The sequence below is a fragment of the Aedes albopictus genome, chromosome 3, assembly GCF_035046485.1.
Source record: "Aedes albopictus strain Foshan chromosome 3, AalbF5, whole genome shotgun sequence".
Lineage (NCBI taxonomy): Eukaryota > Metazoa > Arthropoda > Insecta > Diptera > Culicidae > Aedes > Aedes albopictus.
The window spans coordinates 299,795,491-299,817,283 of NC_085138.1; the positions used below are offsets into that span (position 1 = coordinate 299,795,491).

The 21,793-nt window shown below is 38.0% G+C and overlaps 1 protein-coding gene across 9 annotated transcripts in view; it reads left to right on the forward strand.

The window, feature by feature from the left end:
* LOC109418595 (E3 ubiquitin-protein ligase RBBP6) overlaps positions 1 to 21,793 on the forward strand; it is a 115,128-nt gene that overhangs the window by 81,458 nt on the left and 11,877 nt on the right. The window lies entirely within an intron of this gene.

The following is a 21,793-nucleotide window of genomic DNA, read 5'->3' on the forward strand; positions in this document are numbered from 1 at the left end:
TTGAAACCGTTTTTAACCAAATTTTAGCGACTAATAAAGACGTTCAACTATTCTGATTTTTTTTTCATTTCTCATTTCTATAGATAGGATTTACATTTCTGGGAAAATGATAAAAAATAATATGTATGTATAAATCCATAAAGTCTTTTCATGCTATTTCTGAGAGCAATTAGACAACTTCTCTGACAAAGCATGAGTGATAAAGGTTGGAAGATTGATTTGAAAATTTCTTATGGCAACTTTTTGTCAACATTTTGGGTTCTATTGAAAAAGATTGAAGAAATTGGAATTATTTCAAACAAATTCAAGCGAAAACGCTTCCATTAGATATTGTGAAATATAATACAGAACAACTGGCAGAGTGGAATTGCTATTAAAAACTCATTGAAAAATCTTACGACTTCGATAATTCCTTCCAAAAAATTCTATTTCGATATATTGGGTTTCACTTTAATTAATGTTTTTACTTCTGCGATAATTTAAAAGTCCGCTGTAATATCATTTCAGTAGTATGCAAGATTATATTTTAAACTCTGGGACGTTGATAGCCCAATAAGATCAGGTTCTATTGCTGGCTGTGTTTTTACCTCGGTCATGTAATACATTTCGCTCTGTTTTTCGTTTTGTTGACATACAACTTAGAAAAAAATCTGCAGAAAGTCCAAACAAGAAGTACCTTTTATGCTGGAAACTAATTAAAAAATTATCATAAAAATTGCTCCAAAATTTCTATTACAATTTTCTCTATAACATGTTGTCCATTTTTTTTTTCCATGAGTTTCGTATGACATTTTGGCTGAACTTCAAAAGAAAATGTCTCAAGAAATTTCATCGGAAAAAAATTCCAGAGATAGTATAGTCCCGTCAGAAATTGATTAACAAATATTTCCATCAAAATTTATGTGAGCGAAATTTCACCAAAATGATGTTGAAAATGCTTCAAGCCATTGCTCAGACCATGAAAAAATATCAATTTATTACTTTCAGGATATTGCTCCAGAAACATCTGAAGTATGTCTGGTATCTAACTTCCTATAGCACATAATTTTCTAAGAAGTTTTGCGCAGAAGTTCCACCTGGAAATATTCCACACGTTTCGTACAAATATTGACAAATTTTGCTTCTTAAAATGCTGCAAGAAATATTGCCATACGAAAACAACCTTGTAATAGCTTAAAATCAATCCACCAAATCCACATTTTAACCATTTCTGCTGAAAATTATGGCCTTTGTTGTCATTATTAGAATTTTCGGGAAATCCCGGGAATTCCGAAAAAATATCCCGGGATTCGGGATTTTTTAGATCCCGGGATTTCCCGGGATTTTTGTCCCGGGAAATCCCGGGCAAGACCCTCTAGTGCAGACCATCTCTCTTTACCGTGTGCAACACCATCAGTGAGAAATGTATCGCCAACAGCACGCACATGCATGAGCGAAAGATGTATTGAAACAGCCGCTGCTTCGGCTGCTTGCCTGACAGTTGCATACTCGAGTCGTATCGAGCCGAGTGGGAAACGTCGTCAGTATTGTTGGCCGCATGGCGATGACAATCTTCGGCTAACTAAGCCAGCTGTCGCGTAAAGGGTGTCATAGGCTGTCACGGGAGCACATGGCTTAACGCTAAAAGTTATTCACAAAATATGTGCTCAATAAATATTTTTTTACAAACATGATATGCCTTTCACAAGATACCCCAGGGGCGAAAAGAAGTTTGTGCCAGCGTTTGTCAAAATTGTAATCTGGCTAAAATATACCACTGATGTGAGATTCAACTCTCTTTTATATTGAAAACATGGCAGTGCATTTCACATGCCAATAAAAAATAATGCTATGCAAAATACTCTACTAGAATAAGACTTACAGGTGCATATTCTGTATTTGAAAAAATACATAATACATGAAACGCGTCGATAATTTTGAGCGTGCGATATACCATGATACTCGACACGTTCAACAGAAGTAAAATGCACGGGCCGAGCGCAGCGATTTTCGTCACTTCGTGTCCAGCCAACGAGAGACGGTTTGGGCTAGAGCCGAGGTTGTCATCGGCGAACGAACGCACAGCGAAAGCAGACTATGCGAGCAGTTCCCGACAGTGATGTTGTAGGTCGCATGAGTTTTATTCTGTGGGCTGTCATGAACCATGCATTCACAAGGCTGTCATGGGAATAAGAGTGTGACAGCCATCAAAATGCTATCATGATGCGGTACTTTTGGGAAGCCTGCTAGTATCTCTTCCAGGAATTCCCCCATGGATTCCGCCAGGTTTTTTTTTTTCAGAAGTTTCTCCAGGCATTCGCTATGTGAAGAATTAGCTTAAGTTGAAATTCACAAATAATTAATAGGACAGATCGGTGAAGTACTAGATTTGTAGTAATGAGCTGAATTTTAGTATGGTGAGAAGGTCAATTCTCCGTTTCTGCAATGAAATGGTGCAAAAAGCGTGGGTATTATGATTCCTTGCCTAATTTGATGCTGTTTGAGTAAAACTTTGGGCACCAATGTTGTTGTTTCATTCATTTCTTGCAACATAAACAACCAAGTTATCCAAAGTTTTGCTCAAACAGCATCAAATTAGGCAACGAATCATAATATTCACACTTTTTGTACCATTTCATTGCAGAAACAGAGAACTGACCTTCTCACCATACTAAAATTCAGCTCATTACTACAATTCTAGCACTACACCGAACGTGCCCCATTAAATGAAAAATCTAGGCATTCTTCCAGGATTTCCTTCAGAGATTCTTCTAGGAAATTATCCAGGATTGTCTCCAAGAATTCTTTAAGAGATGCCTCCAAGAATTCTTCCAAGGATTCGTCTAAAAGATTCTCTAGAAATTCCTGCAAGAATTACTCTAGAGATTTGTTCAAAAATTTCTCCAGGGATTCCTTCCAGATTTCCTCTAGGAATTCCTCGAGGAAGTCTTACAGAGATTGCTCCAGAAGTTCATCCAAGAATTTCTCCAGAGATACCTCCAGGTATACTTTCAGAAATTCTCCCAGGAATTCCCCCAAAAATGTTTCCAGAGATTGCTCTAGTGATTCCTTCAGAAATTCCTCTCGAGATCTCTTCAAAAATTTATTCAGGCAGGAGTTCCCTCAAACATTCAGAAATCCTTCCATAATCTTTTCCAGGGATGCATCCAAGAATTTCTTGTGGATTGTCTGAAGTTGTTTTTGAATTACTTCAAGGATTTCTAGAGGAATTTCTCCATCGAATTGTATTGGAATTCTTTAAGATAATTTTAGAGGGATGCATATAGGAGACAGGAAACTCTTGAGGGAGTCATCCAGGAATAGGACAGATCGGTGAAGAACTAGATTTATAGTAATGAGCTGAACGTTAGTATGGTGAGAAGGTTAATTCTCCGTTTCTGCAGTGAAATGGTGCAAAAGCGTGGGTATTATGATTCCTTTCCTAATTTGATGCTGTTTGAGCAAAACTTTGGGCAACAGTGTTGTTGTTTTCTTCATTTCTTGCAACATAAACAACATAGTTATCCAAAGTTTTGCTCAAACAGCATCAAATCAGGCAAGGAATCTTAATATTCACGCTTTTTGTACCATTTCATTGCAGAAACAGAGAACTGACCTTCTCACCATACTAAAATTCAGCTCATTACTACAAATCTAGTACTACACCGAACGTGCCCCATTCTACAATTATCTCCAATAAATTAGGAGTTGTGGAGCGGACCTGGTGTGATGGTTAGAACACTTGACTATCACGCCGAGGACCTGGGATCGAATCCCACTCCCGACAAACTCGCAAAATGTAAGTTCTTCGGAAGGGAAGTAAATCGTGGGTCCCGAGATGAACTAGCCTAAGGCTAAAAATCTCGTTAACCTTCCGTAACTCGCGCGGTTGACTACCTGCGTCAGCACCACGCTAATGCTGAGTACAAAAAGCGAGATTTTTTCAACGTGTTGTACAAAATACAATAGCGCGCTCGTTCGAGGGTTAATACAGATAAAAAAAAATAGTAGTTCATCAACGAATTTATTCAGGAATCCATCCATAAATTAATTCAAGAATATCCCTTGCAGCTCGGAACAATACAATCAAAGGTTTATTCTTAGAGGAATAAAGAACCAAGCTATTCCAAGATTGCTAATAATCATAGACCAACTGGATGATTAGTTACTGAAAAATATCATCAGTCATCAAAGAAATACTGCAGATATTTTCAAAAAAAAAAATCTTCGGACGATTTTCCGTTATGTTCTACTGGAGAAAATGTTGAAGGAGAATTTATGGAGAAAATTCTGAGTTAATCCTAAAAAGAGATCGTAATTTCCAAAGAATTCAGCACACGACTGAAGAAAAATCCTTGATCTTCCAGAAATTGGCCGCAACCAGCACCAAGCTGATTTGTGTAGAAAAGGCAAGCTATTTCTGCGTATATAACAGCGTGACTGCTGAAGGATTAAATTATGCTTTAGAATGTTATGTTCTTCTTCTTCTTCTTCTTTATGGCTCTACGTCCCTACTGGGACTTGGCCTGCCTCGCTTCAACTTAGTGTTCGTTGAGCACTTCCACAGTTATTAATTGAAGGGCTTTCTTTGCCTGTCATTGCATGAATTTGTATATTGTGAAGCAAGTACAATGATACATTATGCCCAGGGAGTCGAGATTTTTTTTCCGACCGGGACGGGAATCGAACCCGCCGTCTCCGGATTGGCGATCCATAGCCTTAACCACTAGGCTAACTGGAGACCCCAGAATGTTATGTTATTGTATTCAATTTCATTGTGTTGCGTTAAGTTATATGTAAAAGCAAAGATTTTTAAGTACAAGATAACCCACTTTTGCATTTCCCATACTATCGGAAGGCGAACAGATTTGTTAGACGACAGTGCCACTTGCATCGGGAAATCGAATCATTTCAACAAAAAATATCGAATTAGCTCTGATTTTTTGCTGCGTAGTAGACGTCATTTGAGAGAGTCGTAGGTTGACGTTGCCCAGCAAAGATTCAAAGTCCAATTTTCATGTAAAAGAGCTTAAAACTCGATTATTTCTGGAGTCTATGGGAATTATGTTAAGGCTCTTTTTTATAAATCTCCATTTCATATCGGTTGATGCACGGGGTAAGGTCCGGACAACTCCGCACTGTGATCATCAGAACGCTCACTGAATCAGAAGTACCGTATAAACTGTCGATCCGCGTTATAGCGAGGACCGTGCTATTGTTAATGCTATACCAACCAAATCTAATCAGTAGGGCCTTTACGGATCTCGGTTGAGATGTGAGTTTTTGCTATGCCAGAGAATTGTTCTGGTTACGCCAAAGCTTGGTGTCTCTAGATGTATGCATTCACATAAAACGAATCGGAGAGTAACGCATTTAAATCTGGACGCACTCATCACAACTTGATGTAACTGGAATATCCCATGAGGAAGTTATCATAAGACGGAACCCTTGTGGAACATGGGCTGGAGTAGCTATGAAAGCGATGTCCCCACGAAAAACCCTGGGTTATGTCCGGACTTTAAGTAAGCGATCTCCGATTCTTATCGTAAATCGTAAATGTAATCTAACGTAACTAACTTGCACAAAAATTGCATTCATATATACCACATAGTTGGACGCGGTACTTTGGAGCACCAAAAATATGACGTCTGGAGTTTGTCCAAAGTTGTGTTTATCTTTTTCTTATGCAATCAAAGACACCCGTTGGTTAGCTGCAGTAAATTAGTTCGACCGCGAGTCAACCGTGTCGCTGCCGTCGGTAAAATGCGTTCGCCAGTTCAGCACCAGAGTGGGCCATATTCTTAATTTATTATATTTGATTACATTTACGATTTACGATAAGAATCGGAGATCGCTTACTTAAAGTCCGGACATAACCCAGGGTTTTTCGTGGGGACATCGCTTTCATAGCTACTCCAGCCCATGTTCCACAAGGGTTCCGTCTTATGATAACTTCCTCATGGGATATTCCAGTTACATCAAGTTGTGATGAGTGCGTCCAGATTTAAATGCGTTACTCTCCGATTCGTTTTATGTGAATGCATACATCTAGAGACACCAAGCTTTGGCGTAACCAGAACAATTCAGGCCAAACATTTCAATAGGTCCTATCTGCATTTGAGAGGCTCTCTTTGTTCACTTTCTCTTTCAATTATTGCAAAGTAATGGTACACTTTTCAATTATTTTTGCAGTACAAATCAAAAGACGATTGTTTTGACCATCGTTCAATGCAAGGAGACAATCATAATACAAATAAACAGCTGAGATATTAACGAAAGAGAGGGAAACCAAAGAGAGCCTCTCTTCTGCAGATTGGACCTTTAGACATGTTTGGCCTGAATTCTCTGGCATAGCAAAAACTCACATCTCAACCGAGATCCGTAAAGGCCCTACTGATTAGATTTGGTTGGTATAGCATTAACAATAGCACGGTCCTCGCTATAACGCGGATCGACAGTTTATACGGTACTGCTGATTCAGTGAGCGTTCTGATGATCACAGTGCGGAGTTGTCCGGACCTTACCCCGTGCATCAACCGATATGAAATGGAGATTTATAAAAAAGAGCCTTAACATAATTCCCATAGACTCCAGAAATAATCGAGTTTTAAGCTCTTTAAGCTAACTCGATATTTTTTGTTGAAATGATTCGATTTCCCGATGCAAGTGGCGCTGTCGTCTAACAAATCTGTTCGCCTTCCGATAGTATGGGAAATGCAAAAGTGGGTTATCTTGTACTTAAAAATCTTTGATTTATTGGAACAGGCTAGCTTGTAGTCGGGAAACGAAACTGTTGATATCAACAAGATTTTGGTAGTACATCAATACGTCTAAAATAGCCAAATTATCAACTGCCGTCGAAGCGCTGTGAACGGGAGATTCGTGAGCTGAGGGACAATCATTCAGCATTGAATACTTGCAGGAGTATCAATTTGCGCTTGCCCACCGTTGTCCATCACACAGATACAAGTCGAAATGAAGTCGCAAAGGTTGCTTTTATTCGAACGCTTTGATAGAATCCGTGTTGAGCAGGACTAATATAGGAGCAACATGAAGCGAACATGAGATTGTTCATAATAATCTCAAAGCATTTGGAGCCAGCTGAAAGGGAGGTTATTCCGCAGCAAAGCTGCCACATTATCTGTATTTCGTACACGAAAAAAGTTGGCACCCTCTCGTTTATTTTACTATCTCAAATCTCGGCTTGAAAAATAGTTTAAAAAATATACTATTTTTTAGTTAACCTTGGAGTTAACAAACTAGTTCCATTGCCTTGCGGTTTTAAAATAAACTAAGGGGTGTCAAATGAGGGGGTTAGAAGCAAAGGGGTGTAAGTGACAAAACCCCACTTTCGAGTAAATGAGGTTTAAAGTTTTTAACCAATTTTTATTCCCATACAAAATGTATGGAGTTTCAAAATCAACCCAATTTTCTCTGATTTATTGCAATTTTTCCAATCATCGTAGAGATTGTTTGAAAGTTCCTGAAAGCTTGAAATCTGAAGAATTTCATGATATGCTCAGCTCAAAATCGACAAAATGGTCACTTACACCCCTTTGATTCTGGGCCCCTCAAATGGTTTTTTCGTATTATAACCAGTCTTGTGCATTATCACCATCATAACACAAAAAAGCCGCAACATCAACATTGCCCTTCTTCCTCCATCAACGCTACAGCCGACCGTCTCTATGTTGCTATCGAACACATTTGAGACGAACGCATTGATACGGTGGCTGCCGCCGCCACGCTCTTTCTCTTCAAATCTCTTGAGTAGCCGAACGCTTCTTAACCGTCGTTCCGACGCAGAGCTATGTCACTCACTGCTGGGTGACTCTCGTCTGAAAATGCCAGGATGAGGGTCAATTTGTTAAGTAGTATTGCATGGCGCAGCAAACACAAACATAGCACGCCCTATGAATAGAATGCAAAGCGTAGAACAAAAACTCGCTTCGGTGTTTCATCGTGTGGTTCGAAAACAAGAGACGATCGCTGCTGTTGGATGTGGTTGACTCTGCATTGAACGAGGGTTGGCTCGAGTGGCTTTTGCGTGAATCGATTATGTTTTGATGGACTGCGTTTGTCGTATGAAGTGATGGTTAGAGCGAGTGTCATTCGACATTGACCATCCTGAAACTGCACAACCCTGATTATAACCCAGTAATGCGGCAACTCTGTTCCGCGGTAGTTGTCTATGTCCGTCATGTCGCCCTTTTTGTAGACCGGCAGCAAGTGAGACGTTTTTCAGATGGTGGGGAACTTTTGTTGCTGCAGCGATTGGTTGAGTAATGCGCCTAATTTTTTGAAGATGCATGACGGAATACCATAGCCGACAGGACATCTTAAGCTTATGGAGTGCACCATCAACCAACGATAAATTAACTTGGAAAACATCGAGATCAACTACACTGACCCCACACGTATGAATCATCTAAGGGTTTTTACATCATAAAAATAATAATACAGAAGAAAATAAACCATATATTTCAATGTAGGGGTAGGCGGGGCAATATGGACACCCGGGGCAGAATGGACACCCTCAATATTTTGAAATATGCGAAATTTTTTGAACTTTTAATGAATAGAGAATATAGTCCATTTGTCTAAAACGTAGTTTCAGGAAAGAAACATTCTAAATTAAAATTATACTTGATTTTACACGAAAAAGTTGCGTCCTCCGTTTTTTGTGCATGGAAATTATAATTTTCACACCATCTAAAATAAGATTTAATGATTATTTATTGCAGGTCGATTAAAACCTGATATTCCTAAAACACATGCAAGTAGTATTGCTGTAGCTACATGCTTAACATGTTTATATTTTCTTCTTTATTATATCAAAAATCATGTTTGGAAATATCTTCTGCTGCCGGGGCAAAATGGACACTCACCTTTTTGAAAGAAGCGGCAAGGGAAAAATATAACCTAAATCACAAACCAACCAAATTCTTCGATTTCAGTATATTTTCGGTTAAATGTTCACTATAGTAGACATAGGGTAAAACAAATTGGTTAAAAAACGACAGCAGTGGAAAATAGTTGTTCTAGGCACAGCTATACAGCCGACAAAAACGAAGCTTCATCCAAAACAGCCTGAATTTAAATTAACTGAACAAAAATGAACTACTTCGGCGTATTATTCATCCATAATAGTTGTTTTGTAATGAAATGACTTTATAGGTGTAAATAATGTACGAAATTCGCAAAAGTCTCATGGTGTCCATATTGCCCCATGGGGATGTCCATTCTGCCCCGTATGCTTGAAGACGGCCATGAAAAACTAACATTTTTCAAAACATTTTTTGAAGTGGATAAATAATTTTTCTTCGTGAGCATTTTTATGCAATAGATGATAAATAGACTTTAAAAGGATACATGTATCAAAAAACTAAACTTTTTTGACATCTTGCCAGGTAAAGTTGGCAAAAACCTTAGGGTGTCCATATTGCCCCGCCTACCCCTAGTCAAAACCAAACAGTAGGAGTATGCATGTCTATACTTCTAATTCGTGAACATTTTTCTCGTTGAATTTAATTAAAAATGTTAAAATTTTGACTTTCTAGAAAAATGCTAGAAACCACAGTTTATGAATCAGCAGAATACTTGCTCACACATATGAATCAGTTTAGATACTATTTATAAATCATCGATTTTTTGGCAAATCTTGTAAAGCTCATGACACCGTACGCCTCAAAGGCTGTAGAACCATCATCCCAGAACACATTATAGACATCTGCCAAAAATCTGAATCAATTTCAGGCAGGTGTGTCTACTTTTAAGTTGAATAAATCTTCAACATGGTATTCTCACATTCAATTGGCATTGGCCTGAATACTTTACATGCGCTAAAAGGTATCGCAAAACTGGTATCGAAGAGGTTTAAAGCAGACATGGGCAAAACACCAAACCGTGCCGCACCGGTGGCGTGTTTACCCGTAAACACACCACCGTGTGTGTTCATATCCAGCGGTCGGAATTTTCGCTCATTCTCACGAAAACAGAATTCTCCCTCACGCCAATTTTCAGCGAAAATCTGGCTTGAGAAATCTCCCGCACAAAGAGCAGAGCGAAAACATTTTTTCACTCAATCCCAAAGGTGCGAGAATTTCGTTTGCCCTTTGTCTGCCGATTATGTTGTCTTTCCTTGATTCATATGACGCCGGCGATGATTGGTTTTATGCATTATATTTTCTTCACCCTCTGTGTGGTTGGCGTGGTGGTGTGGATAGAGTGCGCGTGTCACGTATGTTTTTAGTAATGTTCCAGGTTCGAATCCCGTCGCGGGCACAATTTTTGTTAATCTGCTTTGAAAAGATTTTCGTGAAAATTGGGTGAGAGAAAATTTAACAGAACGAAAAGAAATTATCTGCAGGTTGAAGCGATTTTCAGTTATCATGAATCGCTACTCTCGAAAGAAGTGCCGGAGGGGAAAAGTGTTCCTCAAGCAAAATAGTGAAAATAAGCTCTCCCGCCGCCGTGAGAATAGCCATATTTCGTAACGCTGAAACGAAAATTACGAACCCTGTTCATATCACCACCTTCGTACAGCTTCTACTAATGAACACGCAGTGCGACTGGCGAAACACTCGTGTCGGTGGTATAACTCGAGCCTCAGTTTCGGCTCCGTGTTTCAGTTTTGGTTGGGCACGGAGGCCGAGTGTTTCCGATTGAATGAAACACCAAAGCAGTGAGCTCGGCCACAGTGCGTGGTAGCTTGGCTGCATCAGAGCCACTGAGTCAGAAGGGACGAGAAAGACACAAAAGGAGCCGCCAAGTACTTCACTCTCGTCGTCGATCAACAGCATTTGCAACTGGTGCTGGAGAATGAACGGCACCGAGCGCTTGAACTCGCACGAGTGTTTTGCATAATCGGAAACACTCGGGCTCCGTGTTACCCGAAGCGTCAAACACCGTGCCCAGTGCCTGAGCACCGCCACCGACACCGGTGTTGAGCCAGACACGGTGCGTATTCGTTCTGAAACACGGAGAGCTAGGTGGTGGCTTGGCACCCACGGTGGTGTGTTTGAGCATCGACTCCTCGTGCAGTGCAGTGTTTGGACAAGTCTGGTTTAAAGGCTATGTATAGTCAATTATTGAAGATAGGGATCCAGAAATGTTATTAATCGTTGCTTGCTATTATCTTGTGGTGTTATGTATCGTTACATAAGGTTCAAATGAATAAGACGGTGATTTCATCGAAAATCTCATTTAGACCCAAATTGAGGCCACTACCCAACTAACATTGTGAATGTAAACGTCAACAAAGCGTCCTCAATACGGCTTGATGCTGAGTTACTGTGTTGTATATATGGACGGAAGCTTCTATGCAAGCCATATACCAATGAATCTGGCGAACTTAATCCACTTGCACATGCTGTGCGAACAGCTTCTATGCCACCAAGTCATAGCTCTTTTCTCGACTCCTATGTAACCACTAACTGAATAACATCTTGAGAAGACGCCTTTTCACAGTTGTTAAATAATAGTTATACGGCATCCCCAAATTAATCGAATAAATATAATTAGGTTATGGATACCGTGACGCAATACATGAGGAACTGGAATTCTCGCTTTTAAAATTGAATAATTAAAGTACTTGCCGCTACCCAACTAACATTTATTGTGAATGTAAACGTCAACAAAGCGTCCTTAATACGGCTTTATACTGAGTTACTGTGTTGTACATATGGACGGAAGCTTCTATGCAAGCCCTATACCAATGAATCTGGCGAACTTAATCCACATGTATATGCTGTGCGAGCAGCTTCTATGCCACGAAGTCATAGCTCTTTTCTCGGCTCCTATGTAACCACTAATTGAATAACATCTTGAGAAGGCGCTTTTTCAGCCTTTTCGCAGTTATTAAATAATAGTTATAGGGCATCCCCAAATTAAACAATTAAATATAATTGGGTTATGGATACCGTGACGCAATACAAGTGGAACTGGAATTATCACTTTTAAAATTGAATAATTAAAGTACTTGCCGCTACTTGGAATCGAACTCCCGATCTCCGTATCCACTGGTCCCGGTGATGTCCTCGCTGCCACACTGCTATATATTAAAGTGACCAGACGTCCCGCGTTTCGCGGGACAGTCCCGCATTTTGACCAAATGTCCCGCGACAAATTATGTCCCGCGAAATGTCCCGCGTTCGTCTCAAATTGTAAAAATATCCCGCGTTTGAAAAAAAAATCAACAAGCATTCAAAATATTGTAGTAACTTCAAAGCCAAAATAGTCAAACCGGTTTTGTACAATGCATCAAGCACATCAAACATATTAACGGAACTTTCAACATCAGAGTTCAAAAACTGAAAGATTTTTGCGAGAAAGTACATGAAGATTCTGGGTTACAGTAAAGTTTGAACTGTTGAAAGCTTTTTTTTATCGAGCGATAGCAGTCCCAGCTTTTTTTTTTTTTTTGAAGAAAAAAAATCGAATTTGGTTGATTTTTATGCACAGTCAGGCAGCATCATTTTACAGTTCGGTAAAGAAAATAGAGAGTGACAAGAGTACAATTACAAAAGTAGTAGACGAAACTGTCTCAAGTTTAAACTTCAGGGTAGAAAAGTGCTTTTATTACTATGTTAGTGCCCACTGCGCACAGTCAGATGAAAAATCTGGAGGAAAATCTTTGCCCGAAGTTGAAATCTCGCCAAGCCCAGTATAGTAAAATTTTATCGGAAATTTTAAGGAAATAGTACGCAAATGACAAAATTGGCCAAGCAGAAGGCAGGGTAATAATAACCTCAAAAAATTGTAGAGTTCACGTCATGCTTATCAGGCAAAAATAATGTAATAAACGATTTTTGTTTCAGTTGTGTACGAAGTTTGAACCACCTTAATTTTAATTTTGAAAGTAATTGAGAGTTGAAATATTAACCCTCAGCACTAGCGTGGTGCTGACGGTGGTGGCCAACCACGCGAGATACGGAAGGTTAAAACCATTTTTGACAGCTAGATTAAATAATGAAATAATAGATTAAATTAATTATCTTTTGACGACTGTAGAAAAAACGTTTATGAGTTTGTTCCACTTCTGCGAAGTTCACAACGCAGAAAGATATGCTTGGTAGATTAAATGAGTGCTTCGTATTCTACGAACAAAAAAAAAATACGTCACGTTAACAAAAAAAAGATCATGATTTCACCTTACTATGCATTTTTCCAAATTAATGTCCCGCGTTGGAGCTCTGATCATCTGGTCACTTTATATACTATATATAAATAGCACAAAAAAATATCCCGTTTTGTTTTACTCCAGACAAGGCTTCATAATTGTGCTACAAGAAACCTTACCCAACTTCATCTTGCTGCAAAAGCTTGTGAAACGTCAAACGCAATAATGTTTACATTGAACAAGCTGTGTGGTTGCGCCAGCAGGTTCTTCGTTACAGCTTTTAGCTGAAAGAGTGTTCTTTAAACGGCTACAAAGCGCTGCTGTTGTGTGTATTTGGAAACATTACAAAGCGTACTGTATAAAAGCAGCTGTTGTATTGGCTGGGACTCTTAATCGATTTGCACATCTTTCGGCAAATCTTCCGGCATTGAATTAAAGTGCAATAAAAGCAACCCAAATAATATCACAGCACATAGACGGATAGCTGTTAAGAAATTGGTGTAGTAGCAATATATCCCGCTTAAAGTTTGTTTTGACAATAATGTTTACATTTGACAAGCTGTGTTGGTATGCCAACAATTTCTTTATTACAGCTTCTAGCTGTAATGAAATCGCATAACGGCTTTCAAAGCGCTGCGGGTTTTGGGATTTGTCAGTATAACGAATTGACTGTATAGTAGCAGCTGTTTTGTTAGTGGGAACTCCTATTCGATTTGCTCAAGTTTTCACATCTTCCGGGAAATCTCCTGGAGTTGGAATAGAGTGGAGTAAAGGCAACCCCAGTGACAAGCGATGGATTTCTGAAAACTGAGTTTGGTAGCTGTATGGTGCTTGTTTTGCAGTCGTGTATTAGCTTATTTATATTTGACTAGCTTCCTTTTATTCAGCGTTGACTGCTTTTATTCGATAGTTACACAACAGAAAGCAAATGACTGAAGCTTATAGCGCTGAACATGTTAGTTGGGTAGCCACGAATGCTTTCACTCACCTGGCAATCATTTAACTCAAGCGTCTATAACTCAGTTCAAAAGCTTGTTACTATAATGTGATGTACGGCAAACTTGTGAGGTAGTGTTTTTCCTACAATTATCACCAAGGACGCCATATTATAACTTTTATATTTACGGCGTGAAGGTGTTGGTACCAGCTACTGTTACTAAACGATTGAATTTTTTTGATCATTTAGTATGAATAGGGAATACTAGCATTCTCACGCCGTAGATATGTGAGTTAGAACATGCTACCCTATACAATTTCTCAGAACATCACATTGTAGTAACAAGCTTCTTTTTTTATCTGTATTAACGAGATTTTTAGCCCTAGGCTAGTTCATCTCGGGACCCACACTTTACTTCCCTTCCGAAGAAAGAACTTACATTTTGCGAGTTGGTCGGGAGTGGGATTCTATCCCAGGTCCTCGGCGTGATAGTCTAATGTTGTAACCATCACACCAGGTCCGCTCCACAACAAGCTTCTGAATTGAGTTATAGACTAATGAATTTAATGATTGTCAGGTAAGTGAAAGCATCCTTGCTACCAACATGTTTCCAAATTATGTTTTGTACTATCTCATCACATATATTTTAATCAGCGTAGCCCCAAAATATACAAAATCCTGTACTTTGGACCAACAATCGTTTCTGATACGCTCTCCATCAAGTGTTCGGGAGCGATAACATCATACAAAATGGCATCGAATCTGTAGAAAGTTATCCAGGGTCTATAAGATGCTGAGGATTTCTTACAAAAATAGAAAACCTGGTGAAATATATTTAAAACTTGCAAAATTTCAGCCGATTTCCACCTGATTCATAAATTGTGCCATACCCGTTTTTTCCGCAATTTATGAATCAGGTGTTTCGCTCCATCTTTATGTGAAGTCGCTATTCTACAGCACTTTGCATTCATAAACATGCTGATTCAACACGTTACAGTAGGTTTCTGCTCGATTTTTCCTCAAAAAGCTATACAGAAACGTCTAAATTGTCATTTTTTTCTAATCGTCAACAGGAGTACGTCTTGCAAAAGCGACCAAAAAATGGCAACAACGACAATATAAAAACCACACCGACAATTTTCGTTGATTTCGGAAACAAAATCGGATTCCACGCTGTAACAACTGTTGTAATGTTCGATATACACAAGGATTTGTCCAACAAAAATACTTTTTAGATGTTTTGTGACAAGTTACCTTTTGATTTTGTTAAATTAGCTTCTACATCAGTGGTGCTCATCCTGCGCCCGCGGGCCGCATGCGGCCCTCCAAGCCTTAAGATGCGAGCCGCGGAGTACTTTAAGACGAATCGAAATTTTTGAACGATTATTTGAAATAACTCGTTAAATTCATTAAAAAATCAAATAAAAACAAAAATTGCTGATCAATTTCACAGTGTTGAACACAAATTAAATGATAAATAAACAAAAAGAACAATCCGTTCTGGTAAGATTCGAAATCGCAACTCCGAAATATTTCGGTATTTCAGCTAAGTCACGAAGCCAGCTCATAGTTATTTATAAGTGGTACGAATCAAATGAAAGTTTGTTAAAAATGTAATCTTGAATCATTTAAAAATTAGTTGCAGTTTTTAAGCGCAGTCAATGCAACTCTTAGCAAATATTTCACATTTCGCCTTTCCGAAGAACATACAAACACAAAGCACGAAGTTTTTGACAAAATTCTCAACAAATCTGAACCTGGTTGCCAATATTGTTTTATTTTCACTGTTTGTTTAAATTTCTATTGTAAGACTCACACATTTTTCGAAACAAAACTTACGAATCCAATTCGAATTGTCCAAGCGAAACTCCTGAACGAACTTAAAGAAAAAAATCTCAGGCGAGATTCATAGAGCGTCTCCTGTGCCCTTTTGGAGAAACTTTTGGGTACATTTTTGGAGAAACTCCAGGAAACATTATTGGAGAAAAATTTTAAGCAATTCTAAGCGGAATAGGGTAGAAGCTTCAGTTTTGGCCAGTCCGGAGTTTTGGCCATAGTGCGGTATTAAGCCTGTTGCGATCTAAATCGGCGTATACTTATTTTTTACTAGTAGATCCTAATACAATATGATGATTACAGCAGTGAAAACCACACGTTTTGATTAAAAACTAGAAGAAAAAAAATTATTTCCTTAAAAAATCAGCTCCCATATATCTATTTTGGCCAGGGTGCTTCTAATTTGGCCACTCCCATAAGAAATACACGTGATTGGCCAAAATAGAAACCAAACTTAAAAATATGGCCAAAACTGCGGCAGTGCTTCTATTTTGGCCAGTGCCACTTTTATTACAAAAATCAAGTATTAGCTTGATTTCTGTATTTTTCCTTCAAAATATAGATTGAAGCCTTTCATTTGACACATTGGTTGTTTTCGTAGGATTATTGGTTATTTTTATAAAAATGATTTCCCTTAGACTGGCCAAAACCGGTGCCCGCACCCTATATGAAGAAACTCAACGAAATATATGGAGAAACTCAATGAGAAAGTTATGGCGATACTGCATGGAAATTATAGGAGCATCTCCTAGAAAAATGTTTTGGTGCCACTCCCGACATACTCACAAAATGTGAGTTCTTCCTTCGGAAGGGAAGTAAAGCGTGGGTCCCGAGATGAACTAGCCCAGGGCTAAAAATCTCGTTAATAAAGATAAATAAAAAAAAAAAAACTTTAGAATAAATTCCTCGAGCAACAAAAAGAGAATTTTCAGGAGTAACTTCGGGAGTAACTACAAACAAGATTCCAGGACCAACTGCATCAAGACACAAAAGATGCCTAGAACGCCTGAGGAAAATTTGAACAATAAATTTGAAGCAACTTTAGAAGATAATGTTGAAGAAACTTCCGGAAACAATTGTTAAAAATCAAATTTTTGAAGAAATTTAATGATGAAGTATTGCATCAACTTTAGAAGAGACTTATGGAAAGAGTTTACTAAACTCTTCAATAAACTCCTGGAAAATTTTCGGAAAAATCCGGAAGCTATTCTAGGAGAAATTCTTGGAAACGGTTAATGAGGAATTCCTGAAGTAACTTCAAGGCAGTTCCAAAGGCAAATCTAAGAGAAGTTCTTGGAGACTTTTCTAAAGAATTATAGAAAAACTAAAAGAAACTTCAAGAAATTTTACGAAAACCTTCTGGAGCAACTCCACAATAAATTTCAGGAGAAAATCCAGCAAACCTTTTTGGAGCGATTCAAAAGAAATTCTTGTAAAAGCTGCTTGACAAGTTCTTGAAGTGGCTTCAAGGCAATTCTAGGGGCAACTTCTAAATTGTTTGATTAAATTTCAATTTGAAGGTCAAACGTTTTTCTCAACCGAACCTATGAATCTAAATTTAACAGTTCAGATTTTTAATAAATATGCTTTAGAATTGTTCTTTTTGTTGTTTTTGTGCATCGATGTTTTATGCGGCTCGCAGGTCGATCCCGAATTGCAAATTTGGCCCACGGTATCCTCAAGCCTGAGCACCACTGTTCTACATAATACACCGTGTCCAATAAGTTCTCATACAAAATCAAATTGAGTTCACCTTTATCCTTCTTTACTAATCGTGTCGTAAGTCCATTCCAGCTGGCACGCACGCGATTTCTTTCGTATTTCGTCTCATTTTAACGTGTAATGGTTTCATGTTGAAGCAAATTAGGTTCCTGTCCTCACCATCACCATCAAGAAAAGAAGAAATATGATATTCTGTATTGGTGAAGAACGAAGCCGTTTTATGTTGTAAATTAAACAAAAATGTCCATTTACCTGTTTTAATGAAATTTGTTGTGTCAAAGAAGCATACCTGCACGTTATCTTGTTGACCCACACCATTTTCACTTCTAAAACATGTTTGTGGTAAAGTTTGTCCAAAATTTACGTTTTATAATGTTCATCTATAAAACAACGATCATTTTAAAGGAAAACAACCCAAGTTGAGCTTAGTTGCAAATTTCTTACTATATCAACACTAAAATTGTATCGTTTTTAAGTCTTAGTATGTCCATTTGGTACAATACTTGGGATAAAAACACAAAAGGTTAAATTTTGAACTCTATTTAGCTACTGTGGAATTTAAAACTTTTCGAACATTTATCTTGCGTGCCGGAGCAAACGGATTTCAGAAAACGGAAGTGTACTGCTAGGCTTATAAAAACAAATAGAAAATAACGTTATTCTGAACCGTATGCTTTATTTAATCAGTCTTATGTGGCCCTTCAATACATACATTCATTTTAAAAATATGAATCATAGATGTGAAATAAAATCATATTTTCTGCATAAGTTGTGGAATAATTTTGTTCACTGGTTCTATTAGTTACATAAGAATTTAAATTACCGTTGTTGCGAAAAATTCTTATCACTTTTTCATGTTTTAAATTTTTTTTGTCTATTTAACTTTTTGTCCCATTCGATTTTTTGTCCATTCGACCTTTTGTTCTATTCGACGTTTTGTTAGAGATTTGCGTGGGAAAGTGTGCTGATCTATGACTTGATGGTGTCCTCTCCAGGAGCTCCTACTGTAATTCCACAGGAATTCCATCCGAAATTTCTCCAGGAATGCCTTACGCGCTTTTTTCCACAAACTTTTTACACGAGTTCTCTGAGATTCCCAGAGAGTTTCTCATGGCAGGCGTGCACGACATTGGTGAAGAGGGGGGGGGGGGGTCAACTTTGTATTAAGGATTCCATCAGAAGTTCCCTTTGGGACTCTTCCAGAATTTCTTCCGAGATATATAAACAGGTTCATTCTAGTATTCTTACCGAAAAATCCTTCTAGGATTTCTCTAAAGATTCCTACTGAGATTTTTTAAGTATTTTATTCTTGAATTCCTTCAAAAGTTAATCCTTGGATTCCCCCAGGTGTTCTTTTGCAGGGTCCTTCCATTATTCTTTTTGGGATTTCTCACTGAGATTATACTGGAAGTTCCTTCTGGGATCCTTCCAGGGTTGGGTTTTACCAGAGATTTCTTCCAGGAATGCTCCAGAAATTCTTACCTAGATTGCATCAGGAATTCATTCCGGGAACCTTCAAGAATTTCTTCCAGAATTTCTCCAAAAACTGGTTTAAAAACAGCTTCAGGGATTTCCTTCCAAATTCCTGCAGGACTCCTTCCGGGATGCTTTGCAAAAGCCTTCCTCCGGGAACTTCTCCCGAGATTCCTCTGGGATTCTTTCAGTAACTGCTTCCGGAATATAATCATGAACTCCTTCCTGGATTCCTCTAGGAACTCGTTCCGGGAATCCGCCACAAACTTCTCTCTGTATTTTTCTAAGAACTTCTTCCGAGATTCCTCCAGGAACTCCTTTAGGGATTCTCCGCGAACTCTTTGGGATTTCTCCGGAAACTCCATCCGGTATTTTCTGGTTATTTTCAGCAGGAACTCCATCCAGTATTCTTGTAGGAGCCAATTACTGGATTTCTCCAGAAGTCCATTTTAGAATTCTCTCAGATCGACTTCTGGAACGAGTTAACAACGGAATTCCTCCAGTTTTTGTGACATTTTCATGTAATTACTCAAGGAGTTCTTTAAGAAGTTCATACAAGAACTCCTCTTTTCAGCTTTGTAACGATCTCCCCCTGGAGTTCCTTCTGAGTGTCATCCAATAGCTCCCTGTGGAGTTTCACTTATGCAGGAGTTCGTTCTTGAAATCCCAGAAAAAAAACTTCAAAGGAACAATCAGAAGGAGTTTTGGAAACAAATCGCGGAGGATTCACAAAACTCCTTCGGAAGGAATTTCAGAAGGAATCCTGGAAGAATCCCAAAGAACATCTAGATAAATCTCAGATGCAGGGATTTCTGTAGGAATCTGCTAAAATTGTGGTTGTGTTTCTAACAGCAAGTTTTGAAATTAAAACTATTTTAAGAAGAATTTTACGTAAAACTTGAGGGTCTATTAGACATAGCTGTAAGGGCGTGGGTATCTACTATCCAGCATATGACCATAGTGGAGGTGACGGATACGTTTCCCGGGTTTTCTTAGGCATCTAGTATCTTCGTGCTTGTCACAGTTAATAGCTGTAAAAGTGTTCATAGAACAGTAAGCTGAGAAGCAGACTTTGTCCCAGTGGGAACGCTACCCCAAGAAGAAGAAGAAGAAGAACGTAAAACTTCTGGAAGTATATCGAGCAGAGCTCGTGGAAAGCTCAGAGCTTCCTGACATGAAAACTAAAAAAACTTTTGGATGAAATTCCACTAATAAAATAGAAATTTCTATTCTAGAGGTGGTGGGGTAAAGTGGATAGGTGGGGTAAAATGGACAGGGTACATTTTCATGGCTTTTATTGTTTTTCAAGATGTTTTAAAGAGCTTATGCCTAAGCATAAATCATTATACTTTTGCTGATCTTGAACATTAAAATCAAACAAACCTCTTCAAAATGACAAAAACTTTAAAGATCACGTGAAAAATCGGAAATGATGTAAAATCTGCTTATCATTGCTAAGGTTTTTTTCGTAAGTTATTTTATAATTATTACAAGTTTTACACCCTAAACAACTAATAAAGTCCACATAGATGAATATATTTGAACGGAAAAAAAATTTAAGTTTAGTAAAAAAAAAAGTGGAAATGATTTTAACATAATCAGACGGTGGGGGTAAAATGGACAATCGGTTCAAATTCCATCAAAATTTCATATTTTTTTTTGCAAACTCCAGAATCATCAACCGTCATACACACCGTGAGATAGTTGCAGTTAAAATTTATAAAAAAATATGTTACCTATATCTACAAAATATCATTTTCATCCAAAACAGTACTTGTTTTTTACACTAATTTAACAATAATTGTTTAAGTGTGTGTTTAAAGCTTGTATTAAAAGTTTGAAAACAACAAAATAAAGGTTTCGTGTGATAGTTTGCCATTAAAAACATAGAAATAATATGCTGTTATATAACTTTTAATGACTCGTTCATTTTACTCCTTCGATTGTCCTGTCCATTTTACCTCCACCGATTTTTTTCACGCTATTTTTATGCACGTTTTGGTGAAGGAAATAATCAAAGAAAACAATATTTTTTAAAATGTAATCCATTACAAGATTTCTAGAGTACCATCAGGGTACCAGATTCCGCTCATCTAAGGCCAGTTTTGCAGAAAAACATCATCTGTTAAATGACTGGTAATCCAATTGGTAATGTTTTTGCATTTTATGTTAGTTTAATCTAAGTACAATCAGATAGAAAACAAGACTTATGTGGAACTTTTCAAAAAGGTATGATTTTATTACAATTTGTATGAGACCAAAGTGGTCCTAATTCCGCTCACGGACAAATGTATGCCATCTTTTAAATAGACTTTTGCGGAAAAGTGAATTATTTTTGCAACTCTATGTTTTTACAATTATTTTTTTCTGTTCAGTGAGAATGTATAATAGTGATTAAATACACTGTGCACTAAAATCGACAGATTTTACGATTTTCACGTATTTTTTGCGTGAGCGGTTATTGGAACACATAAAATTTCCTACAGCTTTTTTGGGTCCAATAGCCGCTCAAAAAATTCTACTGTTTTGTTTTTAAAATTTATGTTATTCGGTAGATATTGCATAAAATGGCTTTGCTCTCATATGATTTATATTGTCCAAGAATATCAGCGACGAAAAGAGTGTATTTATGCGTGAAAACTTGATATTTGCAATAGTGAGCGGCTATTGGGTCATGAGCGGCTACTGGTACACTGACGGTATATCATTACCTTCCATGTTACTCG